This window comes from Mustela nivalis (genome assembly GCF_964662115.1).
Source record: "Mustela nivalis genome assembly, chromosome: 8".
Lineage (NCBI taxonomy): Eukaryota > Metazoa > Chordata > Mammalia > Carnivora > Mustelidae > Mustela > Mustela nivalis.
Genome location: NC_139027.1, coordinates 50,946,413 through 50,965,286, shown reverse-complemented (window position 1 = coordinate 50,965,286; position 18,874 = coordinate 50,946,413). Strand labels below are relative to the sequence as shown.

Here is an 18,874-nt window from a genome sequence, read left to right as displayed (position 1 = left end):
TGATATGGTAAAGAACATATCTGGTCTTTTCCCCCAGAAATCGAGTTTCAGATATGCTGGAAAGCTCCTGAACAACTGGAGTTGCCATTCACAATGAGCTTCTTTGGACCACACCTATGTTTACACTAACAAGATTGCTCAAGTATGCCCTCAGTTTTAAAGACAAAGCTCAGCCCCAACCCCAGTCTCCAGCAAGGGTAAAGGGGTTAGAGATTGATTTCATTTATGTAGCCAATTACTTACTCAATCATGCCCATGTAATGCAAAAACTCTGGACACTGAAGCTCAGTAAGTCTTCTTGATTAGTGAACACATTGATGTGCTGGAAGGCTGACATGCCCAAACTCTAATGAGGAAAGGTTGTGAAAATTCTGTGCTGTCTTCCTCCTCCCCAGGACCCTGATCTGTACATATCTTCCATTTGGGTGTTCCCAAGTTACAGCCTTTATAATGAACCTATAATCTGTAGTACAGAACTTTAAATGATTTCTGAGAGTTTTCTAGTAAATTATTGAAACCAACGGAGCATGGGGAACCCTGAGTCTGCAGTCACCTCCGAAGAAGTATGAGTGGCTTGGACATCTGAGACTTGTGGTTGATGTCTGAAGAGAGGCAGTCTTATGGGACTCACTCCTTAACTTGTGGGGTCTGTTATAACTCCAGGTTGTTAGTGCTAGAATTGGATTGAAATGTAGAACACGCAACTGGTGTCAGAGATTTGCTGTTGGAACACAAAGTCCCATCCAGATCAAGTGTGACAGAACTTGATATGGGGTCCACTTTAACATCCAGGCTATAGCCACAAACATGCCCCCGCATAATTAATGTGAAAATTACTAGAATTGGATACAATAAAATAATAGGCTTTCCCCCTCTACATGGTCATTTCTTCATTGAATTAAAAATTTAAAGATATTAAATTAAAACAAGGCTTCATTATTAGACACCATTTCTCACATGGCCAAGTAAAAAGTTCTGTGTATCTTGCCCAGAGAAAGTTAACATTTTCTATATTTACTAGATTTGCTTCTTTGCTTCATGAAATTGTTTGACTATCTGCTGTGAAGTTTTCCCCCTACAATGGAAATCTAATGTAAAGTATTAAAACAATGATCTAACATCCATGCTAAATGTTTGCATTAGATCAATATCAACATAAATACTATTCTGGTTACATAGGCTAATGGATTTACCTACAGAGGTCAAGACCTAAATGTGGGACCTCAGGATCCATCTTACTTAGAGAACGTAAACTGTGCCACTGAGAACTCAGTTTAGAGTGTGTTTTCCCTTTTCTCCTTGCCCCCTAAAACAAACAAAGAAATCAACAAAAACAAAAGAAGAGAATCTCTGTTTGCGCAACCTGAGCCCTTGGGCTGATCGTTACTAGGTAAAGGTCAAGAAACGGACTTCCAACACAGCTATGGAGCTCTAGAAGAAGGATTAAGGATTTTAACTCCTAGGTACTGCTGAGAGGGAGATGAGTGTTTAAAGAGAATTTACATTAGCCGCAAGAAAAGGAAATGAAAATAATTGTTTCTGAAGGCACATAAGCAACTTCTTTCTGTGATACACTGGTGCTTTTAAAGGACTATCGTAAGGGCCAGAAGGTGTAAGAGATAAATGAACATTTCAAGTATTAAAAGCACTCTGGTCGTTCAAATGATCCTTGCTGAAAAGCTCTCTAAAATGCTTTTCTAGCCAAGAGTAGAGAACCTCACCCTTTCCCCTGGTTAATTGTCCAGGCAGGGGCTTTGGCTAAACCTGTTTCCATCCGCTGACAGAAGAACAGTTGACAATGAGATTCCAGTGACTCAGAGGGAAAGGGCAGGTCTCAAGCAGGCTGACTGCTGGGATTTGGTGGAAAATGGCTATTTGAATTTCTCCAGAAAGGTACCTCATTCAGAAGAAAGGGAAGAGGATGACAGAAAGAAGAGGAAAATGACTAGGCAAATTTTACTGATGCCCACAAAGAAAATAAAGGAAGAATTATTTTTCTTTTCTTCCCAGTTACATTATATAAAATGTTTGGTGTTATTTGCTATTAAACAGTCCAAATCATTAGGCTGAACTAGGGCAACATAAAGAAAAATAACCACTGAAATTCTCAGAGGCGATGAAATAACCTATTCTTTCTTCACTTTCAAACTCAATTTCTGAAAGAGCTGTTTACAAGCATTGATTCAACTTCTTTATCTTCTATTCATTCCTGACCTCTCTGTAATCTGGTTTCTACTACCCCAACTTCCACCAAAAGTACTGTCTCTAGAATTTACTTTGGCTTCCTTCTTACTAAAGCAACACTTTTCCAGTCCTTATCTTACCTGACATTTGCACGACCATGCAGTATTACATAAAATTATTCACTGATTTTTTTAAAGATTTTATTTATTTATTTGACACAGAGAGAGTGAGAGAGACTGTGCAGGGGCGAGCGTACAAGCATGGGGAGTAGAAAAGAGAGAGGGAGAAGGATCCCCGCTGAGCAGAGAGCCTAATGCAGGGCCCACTCCCTGGACCCTCATATCATGACCTGAGCCAAACACAGCTATGCAACCAACAGGCACCCCAAATCATTCACTGTTTATCTGAAATTCAATTTTCCCCCTGAAATTCACATTTCACTGGGTGTCCTGTTTTTTATCTGGTGACCCTACTAGTTCCTATATTTAGGCTTGTCCCTCTTCTATGCATTTTTCACAATTTTGCCACAGTGGTCTTCCTAAAGCAGAAAATGACCATGTTGCGTTCATGCAATAAAACATGACCAGCTCCCTATGTACCTAGAATGAAGTATATACTTCTCAATCAGTCTTCCACGAGCTAGTAGGGATTATATTTCCATCATTTCCTTTTGGCTATCCTACTTCATTTCATCCTATTTCTTGTCATAATGAACTAGTTTGAGTTCTCTAATACGCCACACCTTTTATTTCCTCCCAGAATTTATATGAACATCTGCCTTAGACAGTACATCCTTCCTAACCTACATCCTCCTTGAAAGGCTAACTCCTACCCATGTATTTCCATTGGATAGCCTAGTCCAAACCATTCATATTTAAGAAATGAGTAAGGAGATTTTAAAAGAAATTAAGTGTATTATTCACAGCTACTTAGTGATCAAACAAAGAGAAAGACAGGTCTCAATTCAACAGTGACCTACCATACCCCTTTCTCCTCCCAGGAAAGGAGTGGAAAATAGAAGTAAAATATAGATCAACCACAATCACAGAATCTTATAGCCAAAACTTACAAAATTCTATACATTGAAACATAGGAAACTTAGCTTTTCTAAATGGAAGTGTTGGCAATGATATTTCCCTCATATTTTCTAAATTCCAATCTTAGAAATATAAAAATTGGAAATGCTAAGGTGATCTTCTGGAGACATTCAGGTCTCCTCAACTTTTCTCTCCCTCCTCTCTCTCATTCTCACACACATATACATATACTGATAAAATAGAGAAAGAGAGAAAAAAAGACAAATTTTTATAATTTGTAATGCTAAAAGTAGACTAGATGGTTTAACTCAAATCAGAATCTGTTAAATGCTGAAATGCCAGAGCAAGTAATGATTGAGAGACATGAATTTTTTTTCCTTTAAAATGTCTTATAAAAACTAGGACTCTCATCAATTTTTTGAGATGTATGAGGTATGTTCCACCTAAAGGTAGCAGATGGATTAGAATGTTATGGGAACTTCTTGAAGACCTGGGTAGAAGTCTGTCAACGGTCAACAATTAAAATAATTTTTAAATAAATGTGCTATTTAATATGGCTTCCTGATTTACACCCTATAAAATGGCCCAATTATAATTAATAGTTTACTGGCCTCAGCGCCAAAGACATCATGACGTGAGGGCCAAAGAAAATACGAAATGTACAAAATGCCCCAGTATAAACACTTGAAGACAAGCGTGAACAGTGAACACATCAGATATTCTTGGGAGACTCTGGATTATTACAAAGCATTAAGATTTGGGCCTAAATGAGTAAAAGGGATGTACAAATGGCTTGATGGAAGGAAGCAGCAATGCTAAAGAAATAAAATAACTTTCAGCTGAGCGGCCATTTGGAGCTAGTTGATACAGCAGAAAGTCATGGCCATATGCTGCTCTGGGGCTAGTGGTGAGTCTCAGGTTTGCGATGATTAAGATGGGTAATGATTTCTACTGGCTCATTTCTCCCTAAAAATGCTTTTGGGTGTTTTAAAGCAAATCATGGGGATTAATGAAACATTTTAAATAACTGGTTTTTTTTAAGTTTCTAATGAAGAAACAATAAAAAGATTTTGTAGAATAATAAATTGCTATGATATACTCCTTCTACTGTAAGAAAACCTCTTTTTCTAAGTTTGGGATGAAGGTCAAGTGACAGGAAAGTAGCAATAACCACCATATAGTTTTAATTTTTTCCTTCCTTGAAAAGGCATTTCTTAATTGTTCTGGTCCCTGAACTTTCAAAGTGTATAAGGTCCCAAAGTTGTGGAAAAATAAGAAATAAAATCAGAAACAGCTAAAATGGGAAATGCAGAGAAAGAGGGAAGGAGCACCAACTGTGGAGTATCACTTAAACAAAAAAATAAACAAATCTGGTATTCTTCTTTCCAAAACCAAGTAGCAGGAAAATAGCCTTTTGGAAACTACTAGTTGTTTAAGGTAAATCTCTTACCTCCCCCAGCCACCCCAAGCACCCCTTGAAATAAAATCAGGAAGAAAAATCTAAACAATTTCAAAGAGGAATCAGTCATTGTCCTTTAAATTTAGAGATGGGACAAGTACCATGTTTTCCAAACAGATAGACAGAATTTAGGGTATTAGGAGAGTTTGTCACAGAAAGGGAAACTTGATTCAAAATTATGTTCCTTCATAAAGCAGGTCCTTTGTATTATGCCCCACAAACAATCCCAGGTAACATTCATTACTAGAAAAAGTACTTTGTGTTGGCCAATCTCTGGAAGCCAACGGCAGGCTTGACACTGATGTATAAGAAGGTTAGAGAAGCATGATCCATCTCCATTTGCTTGACAAGGATGGCATCTTAGGCCATGGTGAGGAAGAGCAGGTTGCCTGCCCTCACTGCTCAGGTTGGCAGCATCTACTATCAAATGACCAGGTGTCTGGCAGTGGGCTCAGAGACACAATGACTTCCTTATCTTCTGGAATTCAAGGAACTTCAGCCCATGAGCCAAAGTAAGTGCTGAGTGGGCAGTACTCACTGACCCATGTCTGAGAAGAGTCCTCTTAGAGGGTACAAGTCTATCATCCATAGTCAAAGAGAAGTGACATTGCCATTTTAATGGCAGGGAAAACTTTTATTTGGGTTCTCCAAAGCAGAGAGACACATCATAATAGCTCAGCACCTAGCATGACAAACCTTACTTACAGTCATGGGAAGACTACAGCAAACAAAGCAGGGCTTTCGTACCACCTATTTTGGATAGAAGGAAGATGTTTGCACTTTGAGCTCTTTGCACATCATTTTAGATCTGAAAATGCAAGCTCGATCCTGCATTTAAAAAGAACTGGTAAGGATCTGGAATGTGGGAGAGGGATGAAGCCCTACAATCAAATCGGTAAGTTTCAAAGAAGATTTTTGCATAATACATTGCTGTGTACCTAAGAGGCTATCGCCTCTGTTTCCATCCTACAAATTCCCACTGTACTTGAGTTTAAAATCTGACTTCTTGTATAGGATATCTACAGTGTTCCAGGTCTTGCAGAAAAAGCAAAGAATGCAGAGAATAAACTTCTGATTTCTGCATATATACATATACATTGCCAACTTCATGATTCTCCCTTGCATCTGTAAGTTTCAGATCTTGAAACAAAATGAGAATTAGAAATAGGAATAAAAAATGAAATGGAGAAAAGGGAAAAACAAATGATAAAATAGATAAACAAAATATGCTCTGTTAAGACTGGCTACCCTTGGGGCGCCTGGGTGGCTCAGTGGGTTAAGCCGCTGCCTTCAGCTCAGGTCATGATCTCAGAGTCCTGGGATCGAGTTCCGCATCGGGCTCTCTGCTCAGCAGAGAGCCTGCTTCCCTCTCTCTCTCTCTCTGCCTGCCTCTCCATCTACTTGTGATTTCTCTCTGTCAAATAAATAAATAAAAATCTTTAAAAAAAAAAAAAAAAAGACTGGCTACCCGAATTCCTGTAGACTTCCAGTAGAGAATGAAAGAAGAGATATAAAATATTTTTCTGATTCCATTAACCAGTCAATCAACCAAAAGACAAAACTCATTAGCCATGGAAGTTGCCTCATGGAACAAGTTATTGTCTCCATCATATTAAAAGTAATAATGACTAATTATCCTTAGATTTGCCCATGCGCAGAGCACTGCAAATTGTAAAAAACAAGTTTATTTTTCTGCACACGAAGTCAAAATCTATCATCAATCTTCTTACCTATTGTTTCTCAGATGGAAGACAGCAGAAAGAGAAAGATTGTTTTAAAATTATAATTAGAAAGATGAAGTTGAAGATAGAAGCTAGGGGATCTGAAATTAATGACACTGAAACACATAAAATGTCCTTCAATACTCTACCCATAGGTCATTTGCATCTTCAAGCCAGACCCTATGAAAAGAGGCATCTGTTATTTTCATATAACCCACAGAGATCAGATTTAAAATTTTACTCAGCTCAAATTTCCTCCTTTTGTCTCTCTTCGAACCTTAGATTCTTCAGATGGCTCCCTTTTAAGACTTGAAGAGGTACCAAATGCTCAAGATATAATCTGAAAAGTGTCCTTTAGATAAAGTATAAAAAATATATTTTAATTGGAAAGGAAGTCAATTCTAAACTTTTCACAAGAATCCCTTAGGAAATGGTGCCATTTGCTACAATGATTTAACATTTCCAAGATTTATTTAATTTCATAGAGATCCAACTTCTCTCCTTTAAATCTATTTCTACCAGTACTCATGTCCCGATAACTGAGTTCCCAAGACATGGATTCATATTCTTTAGCATCCTCTGAAATTCAGAACTACTTAACCAGCACGTTTCATCATGGCAACTCCAAGTTTGCCCACGACCACCCTGACCTCTCCACAGGCTACTGCAGTGCTTCCGATCTTCGCTATACAGCTTGACTTTCTTCCTAAGTCCATTTTATCCAAAAGGCAATAGTATGAAGCAGACTCTGAGACAATCCTGCCTTAAAGAATCATATAGAAAGCATCTTGAGAAAAAAAATTATTGACGTATTCCAACGCTCGTCGAATGTGTAAGAGCCCCACTCAAAGCCTGTTCTCTGCTTCTGCATACTCTGAGTCTAAGTCCCCTGGGGAACATGTCATTGTATATAACTACAATGAAAACTAATAAACACTTAATACTTACTGATACTGACAAATATTTATGTATGTAGGATCTGTAAAGCATTTCACATGCATTATCTTATTTAATTCTTATAACAACTCTCTACCAACATAAAAATATCCACAGGATCTCTCCTCCCACACTAAATAATGCTATCTTTAAACTAGACAGAAATTTAGAAATCATCTAGCCCAACATTCTCACTTTTGAATAAGGAGCCACAGGCCCAAACAGGCTTAAAGAGTTCCCAAGACCATGCAGCTGGTTGGTGGCAACAATGAGGTTGTAGAATACAAGTTATAAATGATAAAATGATAAAATACAAATTAAATAAAATTTATAAATTATAAAATACAAGTTTCCTGACTTTCAGCCTACTTACCCTTTCTACCGATAGTGACAGTGACAAGGAGCATGGTAGCTAACAGTTATTGAGAATTTTTTATAAGTGATTACTTAATCACAACAAGTCTATGAGTTACACCAACCATAACTTCATTCTACAAAAAGAAACTGAGGTGTAATGAAGGAGTTAAGTGTGCCCAAACTGCTAAATGAAGATACTGGTTTCAAAGGCCAATCCGTCTATCACCTACAATTTTAATTACTATGCATTACCTGACTTATATATTGTGAATTAACCGTCGGTGGCAAAGATGGCTTTATATTCCACAGAGGCTGGTGGAAGGATATGTGTATACTGAAGCTGCCGATCATTGCCCTGAGAGGTGCACAACCTCCTAAAGAATATTCCTTAGGATTCCAACTATATCGCAGGTTTTCTTGCTATGCATATCACAGGATATCCATCCAAGCTACTTCCTACTTGGACTCCCTCCCATTCTCAGAGCTGACAGAAGAGATCCAGAAATGGAGGCAGTTGCTAATCAAATCATTCTTACTCACTCAATAAGTATTTATTAAGCAAGCACCATATGTCAGGCGCTGTGCTAAGTGCTAATCAGGAACAATCAGGGCAGACATGATCCCTAACCTAACCGATTTACTGTTTATGTTTTTCTTGGAGTCCATGAAATGCATATATTTAAAATAAGCTTTCCTTTATTCTTAAACTGGTTTGAGGAGATTTCTGTTCCTTGAAAATAAACATAGTCTAATTAAGACAGATTGTTAGGGACTGAGCTAGCAAACAAAAAGACTTCGGAGGAAAAGTAGAATGTTTGAAACTGGTTAGCAGGTGATGGCAGGGAAAAGGGCATTAAGACCTCCCATCATTTCCCAGGAAGTCAACAGTCTGAGGAATGTGGCAGCCAAGCTCATAATTAAGGTATTATTTTAAGTCACTGGGGAAATAAGTTTCCACTGAGAGTGAAACTTTGGAGGACTAGACTCTGCTGCCACTGATCAGTGGAAAGAAACTGAAGAACACGAGTTCCGTGAAAGCTTTGAATGACATACCAAACATGAAAATGGGGCAAACTCTGGTCCTCACTAGAAGGTGGACCTCAACAATCCAAGCAAACAAAGGACAGTTGTGAGGCTCTATTGCAAGAATTCCCCTCTCTGCAGCTGGAGAGCTGAGTGGGTTGAAAAAGCAGCCAAGACATTGACCTTTTAAGTTACAAACTAATATATGAGCTGTCTTCATAATCTCACCATATTTCCTTGGTAAATGCAAGAGTACTGCAAGGAATCATGGAACCTTGCTCCCTCGGCTTTCTCCCGAATGGTCTCCACCTGTCCTCCCCGCAGTCTGCTCTGCTACAGCCCCTCCCTCCCTGAATCTCACCCTGTCACTCTGATCTAAACACAACCTGGGCTCAAAGGGTGCTATGCAAAATAAAAGTAAAGAAGAAAGAAATTATATCAGGAAGGAAATGTAAATAAGGGTTTCCTCAGGACTCTCAGCAGAAATAGGGAAAACGGTAGGGATATGCATTTTGCAGTACTTATTCAAGGACGACTAAACATCATCTTGATTGACGAATTAATTACTATAGGGCATCTCCCTGGAGAGGCTTGATTGAATGTACGAGCTAGCAGTTATTTTAACAGTTTGTTTGGTGGGCTGATGCAGACTGAGGTTTAGCACTGGCTTAGATGTTATAAGGGCCAGAACTCCCTTCGCATAATATAAACTTCAAAGGCTGCAAAAGAAGACTGATATAGTGTGGGTGTGTCCCATATGCTTCCCTTATGTTTCTCACTAGGTCCTGAAGACTCTGTTCTCTCTCCCTCCACTCAAGAAGACATAGGTAAAGAAATGCCTAAGGCCCTCTCTAAGACAGACTCCCGTGTGAGTGACCAAAGGTAGGTAATTAACTACATGGAAAAGGAGTCAAGGGTGGGTGGGCTCAAGCAGTGCAGAAAATCAAAAGTGAGTGCATTTATCCCAACTGCCAGTTGTTCGGGCCGGGCATTTAAAGTTCACAGAGAACACTTTATGAAGATTCTTTAGTTTTGAAACCCCAGTGGCAAAATCAAAAGCAAGCCTATTAAGGTTAGCCTAATAACCTTAGCTAGAATACACCCAAGACTGTATCACGAGGAGACTCAAAGCCATTTATTTTAGGGAATATATACAGAGATATTGAAATGTTAAAACTTTTTAGGAACTGTTGGATATTTTGAGCTTTAACTAATTCTTTAGGGATTTAGAAAGCTATCTGATCTTTCAGTGTGAGTGGAGACTTATGGAGGGTAAGTGACAAATGGTGTTCTGCCATTATGTTCTATCCTAGTAGGCTTAGTGAGATCATAGATCTACTTTGAAGCTGTTTGCCAGAATCCTGAGTTTCAGCAGATTCTCCACATTGGTTTCCTGACCTGTAATGTGAGCACTATTATAAGAATGGTGAAATGGAAGATTTTCGAGCCCTTCCCAAAACAGTAAAGCAAGGCCAGATTAACTTGATTATTAAAGAATTGAATTTTAGGCAAGGTGCACTCCCTCTTACTTTCTTGTTCAAGGGCCCAGTTTATTCTGTGAAAAAAGACTGATGGGTCCTGGGAAATGGATTCCTCTAAATTTTAAAAGAAATGCAACCAAATGTGCCCTGGATTTGGCTTAATTATATTATACTTTCAATATACTAATCTTTTGAATAATTTAGGGACCTGAGTAGGTAAAAACTGAAAACATTTAACATTATGAACCATATCATAGTGGAAGTAGGAAAGAAAATAAGAAAAACACATTAAAGGATATGGATAGATTGCTCTAGGCAGTATAGACATTTTAACAATGTTTATTCTTCCGATCCAAGAGCATGGAATGGTCTTCCATCTTTTTGTGTCTTCTTCAATTTCTTTCATGAGTGTTCTGTAATTCCTCAAGTACAGATCCTTTACCTATTTGGTTAGGTTTATTCCCAGGTATCTTATGGTTCTTGGTGCTATAGTAAATGGAATCGATTCTCTAATTTCCCTTTCTGTATTTTCATTGTTAGTGTATAAGAAAGCCACTGATTTCTGCACATCGACTTTGTATCCTGCCACGTTGCTGAATCGCTGTATGAGTTCTAGTAGTTTGGGGGTGGAGTCTTTTGGGTTTTCCATATAAAGAATCATGTCATCTGCGAAGAGAGAGAGTTTGACTTCTTCACTGCCAATTTGGATACCTTTTATTTCTCTTTGTTGTCTGATTGCTGTTGCTAGGACTTCTAATACTATGTTGAACAAGAGTGGTGAAAGTGGGCTTCCTTGTCGTGTTCCTGATCTCAACGGGAAGGCTGCAAGCTTTTTCCCATTGAGGATGATATTTACTGTGGGTCTTTCATAGATAGATTTGATGAGGTTCAGGAATGTTCCCTCTATCCCTATACTTTGAAGCGTTTTAATCAGGAACGGCTGCTGGATTTTGTCAAATGTTTTTTCTGCATCAATTGAGAGGACCATGTGGTTCTTCTCTCTTCTCATACTGATTTGTTGTATCACATTGATTGATTTGCGAATGTTGAAACATCCTTGTCAAAATTCCACCGGTATTCTTCAAAGAGCTGGAGCAAATAATCCAAAAATTTGTATGGAATCAGAAGAGACCCCGAATTGCTAAGGAAATGTTGAAAAACAAAAATAAAGCTGGGGGCACCACGTTACCTGATTTCAAGCTTTATTACAAAGCTGTGATCACCAAGACAGCATGGTACTGGCATAAAAACAGACACAGAGACCAGTGGAACAGAGTAGAGGGCCCAGATATGGACCCTCAACTCTATGGTCAATTAATCTTCGACAAAACAGGAAAAAATATACAGTGGAAAAAAGACAGTCTCTTCAATAAATAATGCTGGGAAAACTGGACAGCTATATGTAGAAGAATGAAACTCGACCATTCTCTTACACCATACACAAAGATCAACTCAAAATGGATAAAAGACCTCAACATGAGACAGGAATCCATCAGACTCCTAGAGGAGAACATAGGCAGTAATCTCTTCAATATCAGCCACAGCAACTTCTTTCAAGATATGTCTCCAAAGGCAAAGGAAACAAAAGCGAAAATAAACTTTTGGGACTTCATCAAAATCAAAAGCTTCTGCACAGCAAAGGAAACAGTCAAAAAAACAAAGAGGCAACCCACGGAATGGGAGAAGATATTTGCAAATGACAGTACAGACAAAAGGTTGATATACAGGATCTACAATGAACTCCTCAAACTCAACACACACCAAACAGGCAAACATATCAAAAAATGGAAGAAGACATGAACAGACACTTCTCCAATGAAGACATACAAATGGCTATCAGACACGTGAAGAAATGTTCATCATCACTAGCCCTCAGGGAGATTCAAATTAAAACTACATTGAGATATCACCTTACACCAGTTAGAATGGCCAAAATTAACAAAACAAGGAAACAACATGTGTTGGAGAGGATGTGGAGAAAGGGGAACCCTCTTACACTGTTGGTGGGAATGCAAGTTGGTGCAGCCTCTTTGGAGAACAGTGTGGATATTCCTCAAGAAATTAAAAATAGAGCTTCCCTATTACCCTGCCCTTGCACTCCTGGGTATTTACCCCAAAGATACAGATGTAGTGAAAAGAAGGGCCATCTGTACCCCAATGTTTATAGCAGCAATGGCCACGGTCACCAAACTATGGAAAGAACCAAGATGCCCTTCAACGGACAAATGGATAAGGAAGATGTGGTCCATATACACTATGGAGTATTATGCCTCCATCAGAAAGGACGAATACCCAACTTTTGTAGCAACATGGACGGGACTGGAAGAGATTATGCTGAGTAAAATAAGTCAAGCAGAGAGAGTCAATTATCATATGGTTTCACTTATTTGTGGAGCATAACAAATATCATGGAGGACAAGGGGTGTTAGAGAGGAGAAGGGAGTTGGGCTAAATTGGAAGGGGAGGTGAATCATGAGAGACTATGGACTCTGAAGAACAATCTGAGGGGTTTGAAGTGGTGGGGGAGTGGGAGGTTGGGGTACCAGGTGATGGGTATTATAGAGGGCACAGATTGTATGGAGCACTGGGTGTGGTGAAAAAATAATGAATACTGTTTTTCTGAAAATAAATAAATAAATTTTTTAAAAAAGGATATGGATAAAGAAATGATTAATGTAATAAAATTCCCATGGCTGTTTGCAAATGATTTTATACACAATATCTCATTTCACTTCCTAACAATACTGTGAGACAGAGCAGAGATTAGTACTTCTAGTTTATTAATGGACTTAGGGAGGTTAAATAAGTTGATTCATTCATTTTCATGAAGCTCCCAACTTATCTCTATTATATATCTCTATACTGTAGCAGCTTTGTTACTGGTCTTGATGGCTCCTGATAAATGCAGAGTCCCTTTTAAAAATACGTATGTAGGGGTGCCTGGATGGCCCCATTGGTTAAGTGTCTTGTCATGATCTCAGGGTCCTGGGATTTGGCCCCACACTGTGCTCCCTGCTTAGCTGGAAGTCTGCTTTTCCATGTTTTCCCCAATTGTGCACTCTCTTGCTACCCATCTCTCTCCCAAATAAATAAATAAAATCTTAAAAAAAAAAGAAAAAAGAATTTGACAAAGTATTCTAAAATTATGAAAGAGAATGGACAGAACAGGAGAGAGTAGAGTCTAACTCTATAAAGGGGGGAGAAAAAAGGAATGGCTAAGACAAAAAAAAAAAAAAAAAAAGCCCAAAACATTCTTGAAAAACAGAACTGTAATGAAAAGGACTTGTATCCTAGATATTTAAATGTTTTAATGAAATTGTGATTACTATATAAGCATAAAGAAGGCACTTCACAAAATGAAGTCTAAAATAAAATCTACCTATACATTTATAAAGACTCAGAATATGATTAAAATAGTAATTCAAGGAATGCCTGAGTGGCTCAGTCAGTTGAGCGTCTGTCTTCTAATCTGGTCATGATACCAGAGTCCTGGGATAGAGTTCCACATTGGGCTCCTTGCTCAGTGGGGAGTCTGCTTCTCCCTCTGCCTCCTGCTCCCCCTGCCTGTGTGTGCTCTCTCTTTCTGAGAACTAAATAAATAAAATTTTAAAAAAATAAATAAACAAATTGAACCAAATCACTCTCCTATTTAAAATCCATTGTTTCCCATTGTATTTCCAGCCTCCAGCATGGTACTCTGCACCGTGTAGGGACCCCACATATATCTGTCAAATAAGCGAACAGATTACCGAACTGATGTTCTAAACAAGTAGTTCAGCTTGACTATGAAGCTAGACCTCTCTATTCAGAACGCACAAAGAGAAAACCCAGGAAATTCCCAATTGAGGCACAGACTGACTAGGAAGTACATGAATGACAAACAGCCCACATTTGGCGAAGGAGGTAAAGTACGAGGCTATCAAGACTTGCTGGTATTTAAAATCCAGTCCCTTTGCCAGGTTCCAAGGCTCCCACATCCAAAAGCAAAACTAAGATGTGCAGACGTACAGAGGTGTAAGATGAAATCTATACAAAGCAGAAATACCTAGAGGTTACTGTCAACTCTGGAAGGGGGAGGAATATTTTCTTCACACCTTCTGAATTCTCAAGAGCCTCCATGTTAAAGGTATTTGGTTTAGCATCTCATCAGGAAAAATTACGTAACAACATTCCTGTTAGATAATGATGCCCTAAGTATTTGTGTTGCCTGTAAACAGCTGAGCCCACTGACTGGTATCTTACAAGGGCATCAAGCTGAGAATCAGAAAATTATTGGTTCTGGACCAGACCTTTCAGGATAACCGCAGCAGTTTCACAGACAGTTACTGGAAACAAAAATGAATTTCTTACACCAAATAAAAGGGCATCTCCAAACCTCCCTGATTTATAAACCGCAGACAAACGTCCAAGTGGCCCACACGAGATCTTGGGGATATTAATCAGAGGCCACGCTGCTCATGCTGCTCCCCTGTTCTCACAAGCAGGGGAAGCCGCTACTTCATGCGTACTTAGTGCTTTATTGGCCACAAAATATACCTTTCCATGCATTCTCTTATTTAATCCTGACCCCGTCCCTGTAGCATTAGTTACTATTATTATTCCTATTTCATAAATGGCACTGGGAGAGGTTAAATAACAGACCCATGGCCACACTAAATTTAAGTGGGGACTTGAATCCGTTTGGTTGAGCTGACCCTGAACTCAGTGTTCTTCAAGACTGCACTGTACTAGCTGAATTTCTCAGGCTCATGGTAATGCCTACAATTTCTCTGTGTACTTGGATCTAAGAAAATGACAGCCCAGGCCTCAGAGTCAAACACTTAAGGTACATTCGTATTCTACCTTGTCCAGAGTTTGATTTCTTTCGGGACATCTATAGTTCTTGCAAGGACTCACAGACAATAGAGAAAATACTGCAGGCACACACCACTGGGTAGAAAGATGTAAGTGTTAATTATCTTGTCATTTGGGGCTGCTTTTATACGCCTCTGTATAGTTACTGGGATCTTATGTATCATTTCTTTAAGATTTTTTATAGACCACTGAGCATCTAAAGAAAAAAAAGAATTAGGGGGATGGTATAGCAAAAGACGTAGAATAGAATTCTTTCTTTTAAAATAACATAAATGTCCATGGAAAGTTTCTTGACAGACAAATTACTGACAATCAGAAGTGAAACATTAAAACTCTACATCGATGAATCTTAGTGGTTCCACAATATATGGAGAAAAAATATTCAGTGGTAATATGGTTACTGGAGGCATTGTCTCGGGACCTACAAATGTTGGCTTTGAGCTGATCCTAAGTCTGAACAAGGCTATTACCAATATCAAATGGCTTTTTAGATACAGTACTGGCTCTCTGGAACCACTTAGGCATGGTTAACAAACTCTAGTAGGATTCCACCCTTTCGTTAAGGGATCTCTCCACCTCTCAGCCTTAACTGAAAGCTAGCTCTGTGCTAAGGATACCAATTCCCCTACCATTCTCTCAAGTAGAAGCTGCTCATTCTCCTACGTAAAATGTCCTTCAGAATCAGGCACCAGCATGGGCATCTCCCTTACTCCCCAGTGCTTCTCCTAGACCATCATTCTTCCTCAAGGCTCATATATTTTAGCCTCATCACCTCCATTCCTCTTTATCTTTTAGCTGTGACTAAATACAGTCATGTAGTGACTCCCAATCATTCATCAGACTTTATTAAGCCAATGACATTGGTTGATTCACCCACTCCAAAGCCCAGTCCTTCCTTTGTTTATATCACAATGAGGTTCTACTCTTTCTTCAAAACTTGGAAAGGGATGACTTTATACCCAATATTAAAAATCACTTTTGTCTGGTCTAGCCAATCATTATGTTTTTATCCCCCTGGTAAATAACTGGTCAAGATAGAGGCATGTAAAACAATTTGGACTAACTAAATGCAAGGAATCAGATGGATGATTTCTAGAAAAAGTTCTGTGGCTGCTAGATATTATCATTTCCAAATACAATCCCTGGAATTGTACTTACTTCTGAATGATAAGAATATGGTAATTTTTATTTTCTCTTTGTGCTCATCTTTTTTTTTTTCCCTAAAATTCTATAAAGAGCAGTTTCTATTTCTGCAAAATATAAAATTTTTAAAAAGCACAAGAGGATGTTTGATTCTGGTACTGGTCATGATGTTGTAATAGGAAGAGGATTCACCTTGCCACTGGATAAAATAAAACAGAAAACAAGAAAAACCCCTCAAGAATGGACAGAGCACCTGAAGGAATGGTTTTAGAAACTACATGACAGTGCAGGACTGTGAGCTCAGAAAGAAGGAAAACCAATCAGGTAAGCATACCTAGAGGCAGTTTCCAGGCTGTGATGCAAAGCGGGCATAGGGAGGGAATCCAAACAAAACATGGCCATCTGAGTTGAAGTCACAGACTATGGTCCAGAATGCCAAGGCAACTAGTATTTTCTGGCCAAATCCCAGAAAGGTGGAAGTTACAAATGAGAGGACTCAGGAAAATTGCAGAAGGGTCCCACTGAATACTTGGCTGAGTACTGGTCTGGGCATGTATGAGAAGACACTACCCAAGACTGGGGAAAGAACCACCAGAAATAAACATGCTGAATAATTTACAGAGCTTTTACAGAGATGGGCATATTTTGTATTCCCACCAGCCAGAACTGAAAGGTCTCCAGATACCTGGGACATCAGGTAGAATCCTTTGAAAGGCATTGCTTTAGATTTGGGGTTGTTAAGACCTATAGAAAAAGTGGCTCTGGACCTGATGTAAACATAAAAGCAAGCTTTGAAAGATTCCAACCAATCCCACGAAATGTAAATACAGGTCACAATACAATCTAACACTTTTTAAAGGAATATAACAAAATATAGCACCAAGAACATCAAATTTAAAATGTTGGGCCATCAGAGCTTCCCCAGGTGGCCTCCCGGCAGAAACCAATTTGGAGCTCCTTACGTCGTCGAGGCCTTAAGGTAGTTGGACTTCTTAGGCAACAGCTAAGGGGATGGTGGCAGCAATGCCTTTTATGACTGAGCCACCTAAGTCACCAAGGCCACTTCTGCCACATTCTGTTGGTTATAATCAAGTCACAAACTTGCCCAGATTCAAGAAAAGGGGAGTTAAATGTCCTATCTTAATAAGGTCATGTGAAGGTTCCAGATAAAGATGTGTCTATTGCTTTAGACCTCTTTGAACAATGTCATCTGCCTCATAGATCTGAGTTAGCCTCTAGTATTGCCCTTCAACTGGAAAAACTACCTTTTAAAGAACTTGTAGTACAAACCTGGGAAGCAAATTATCTTAACTTCTCTTCATTTGAAATGTCTTTATCTTGATTTGTGAAGGGTACATTTTACAAAACAGAGTTTTAGGTTCACAGGCCTTTTCTGTTTTTCTTTCCTTTCCTTTCTTTCCTTTGAAGATACTCTATTGCCTTCTGGTTGCACTGATTCTGATAAGCAGCTGTCATTTTTATCATTGCCTTTCAATATGTCTTTTCTTCTTGGGATGCTTTTAAGACTTTCTTTTATTTATTTATTTTTTATTTTTTTAGCAATCTGACTGTAATGTACTTCAGTGTGGCTCTGTGTTTATCCTGCTTAAGATTCATTGAGCTTTTTGAATCAATGGGTTAATGCTTTTTACGAAAGGTGGGAAAAAATTCAGCTATAGTTTATATTGAATATATCCATAGGCAGATTTTTAAAGGCCCTGTCTTCTGTTTTCAACATTTCTGTTATCAGTGGGTCTATTTCTATTGCCTGTCCTTTCTTGTTATGGGTCACATTTTCCTTTCTCTTTGCATGCCAAATCTTAACTCTTCCTGTAAAATTGTTGAGGTTATGTGGTTAAGAGTCTGAAATTTTGTATATGTTCTTCTTCCTTCAAAGACAGTTGAGTTTGGTTTTGGCAGGCAGTTATTTTATTGGTAGATGACCTTTATCTTGTTAAGTATCATTAGGATTTGTTAGGGTGGATCAAGATTGGCTCTTACTCAAGAGCTTCAGTACTCTTAAGGCCTAACTTTCTGGGGTCTTACTGAATGTACAAGATGATTAGCTGGTCTTCAACTTTGGTTGGTCAGAATTCTAATGTCTGGCTTTCCTACTCAGCTCACAGATCCTCAGTTGGCTAAACTCTGCCGGGCCTCACAGGATTTTACCCTCTGCAAATGGCAACTCAGTTTTTGACCAAAGACTCAAGGGCTCTCCAATGTAGACTCTTCCAGCTAAACAATTCTTTTCTCTCTCGAATCCTGCCCCACAAATCCCAGCTGCCTCACCAGAGCTTGGGCCAATCTCTGTTTTTTTGTTTTTGTTTTTGTTTTTGTTTTTTTGTTCTGTTTTGTTTTTTCTGTGTTAAACTCCAGTTTTGATTTGGGTTCTACTTTCCTGGGCACCTATTTGGATAGTGCCCCCCAGACAGAAAACGAGATTGAATGTCAAGTTTACCTTATGCATTTCCCCTTTCTAAAAAATTACAGCCTTGTGCTATCTACTGCCCAATACATGAAAAGAATTGTTCTAATCAGTTTTATAGTTGTTTATGGCAAAAAGGTGATGTTGATATTCCGGTGACTGAAACTGGAAGTCTACAGTAATTAATTAAAACCAGAACTGCCAATAAACCTTAATTTCTAGCCATCAAAAATCCATTGGGGAGAGTATGTGCT

The 18,874-nt window shown here is 38.7% G+C and overlaps 1 protein-coding gene and 1 long non-coding RNA gene across 4 annotated transcripts in view; one reads left to right on the top strand and one right to left on the bottom strand.

Annotated features, from left to right (window-relative positions):
* EXOC6B (exocyst complex component 6B) overlaps window positions 1-18,874 on the bottom strand; it is a 604,005-nt gene that overhangs the window by 157,917 nt on the left and 427,214 nt on the right. The gene's annotated exons all lie outside the window — the stretch shown is intronic.
* LOC309871228 overlaps window positions 1-18,874 on the top strand; it is a 50,978-nt gene that overhangs the window by 710 nt on the left and 31,394 nt on the right. The window contains exon 2 of the long non-coding RNA XR_014315093.1: window positions 9,500-9,599. This is a non-coding gene — a long non-coding RNA (uncharacterized lncRNA). The remainder of the gene's footprint in view (window positions 1-9,499; window positions 9,600-18,874) is intronic.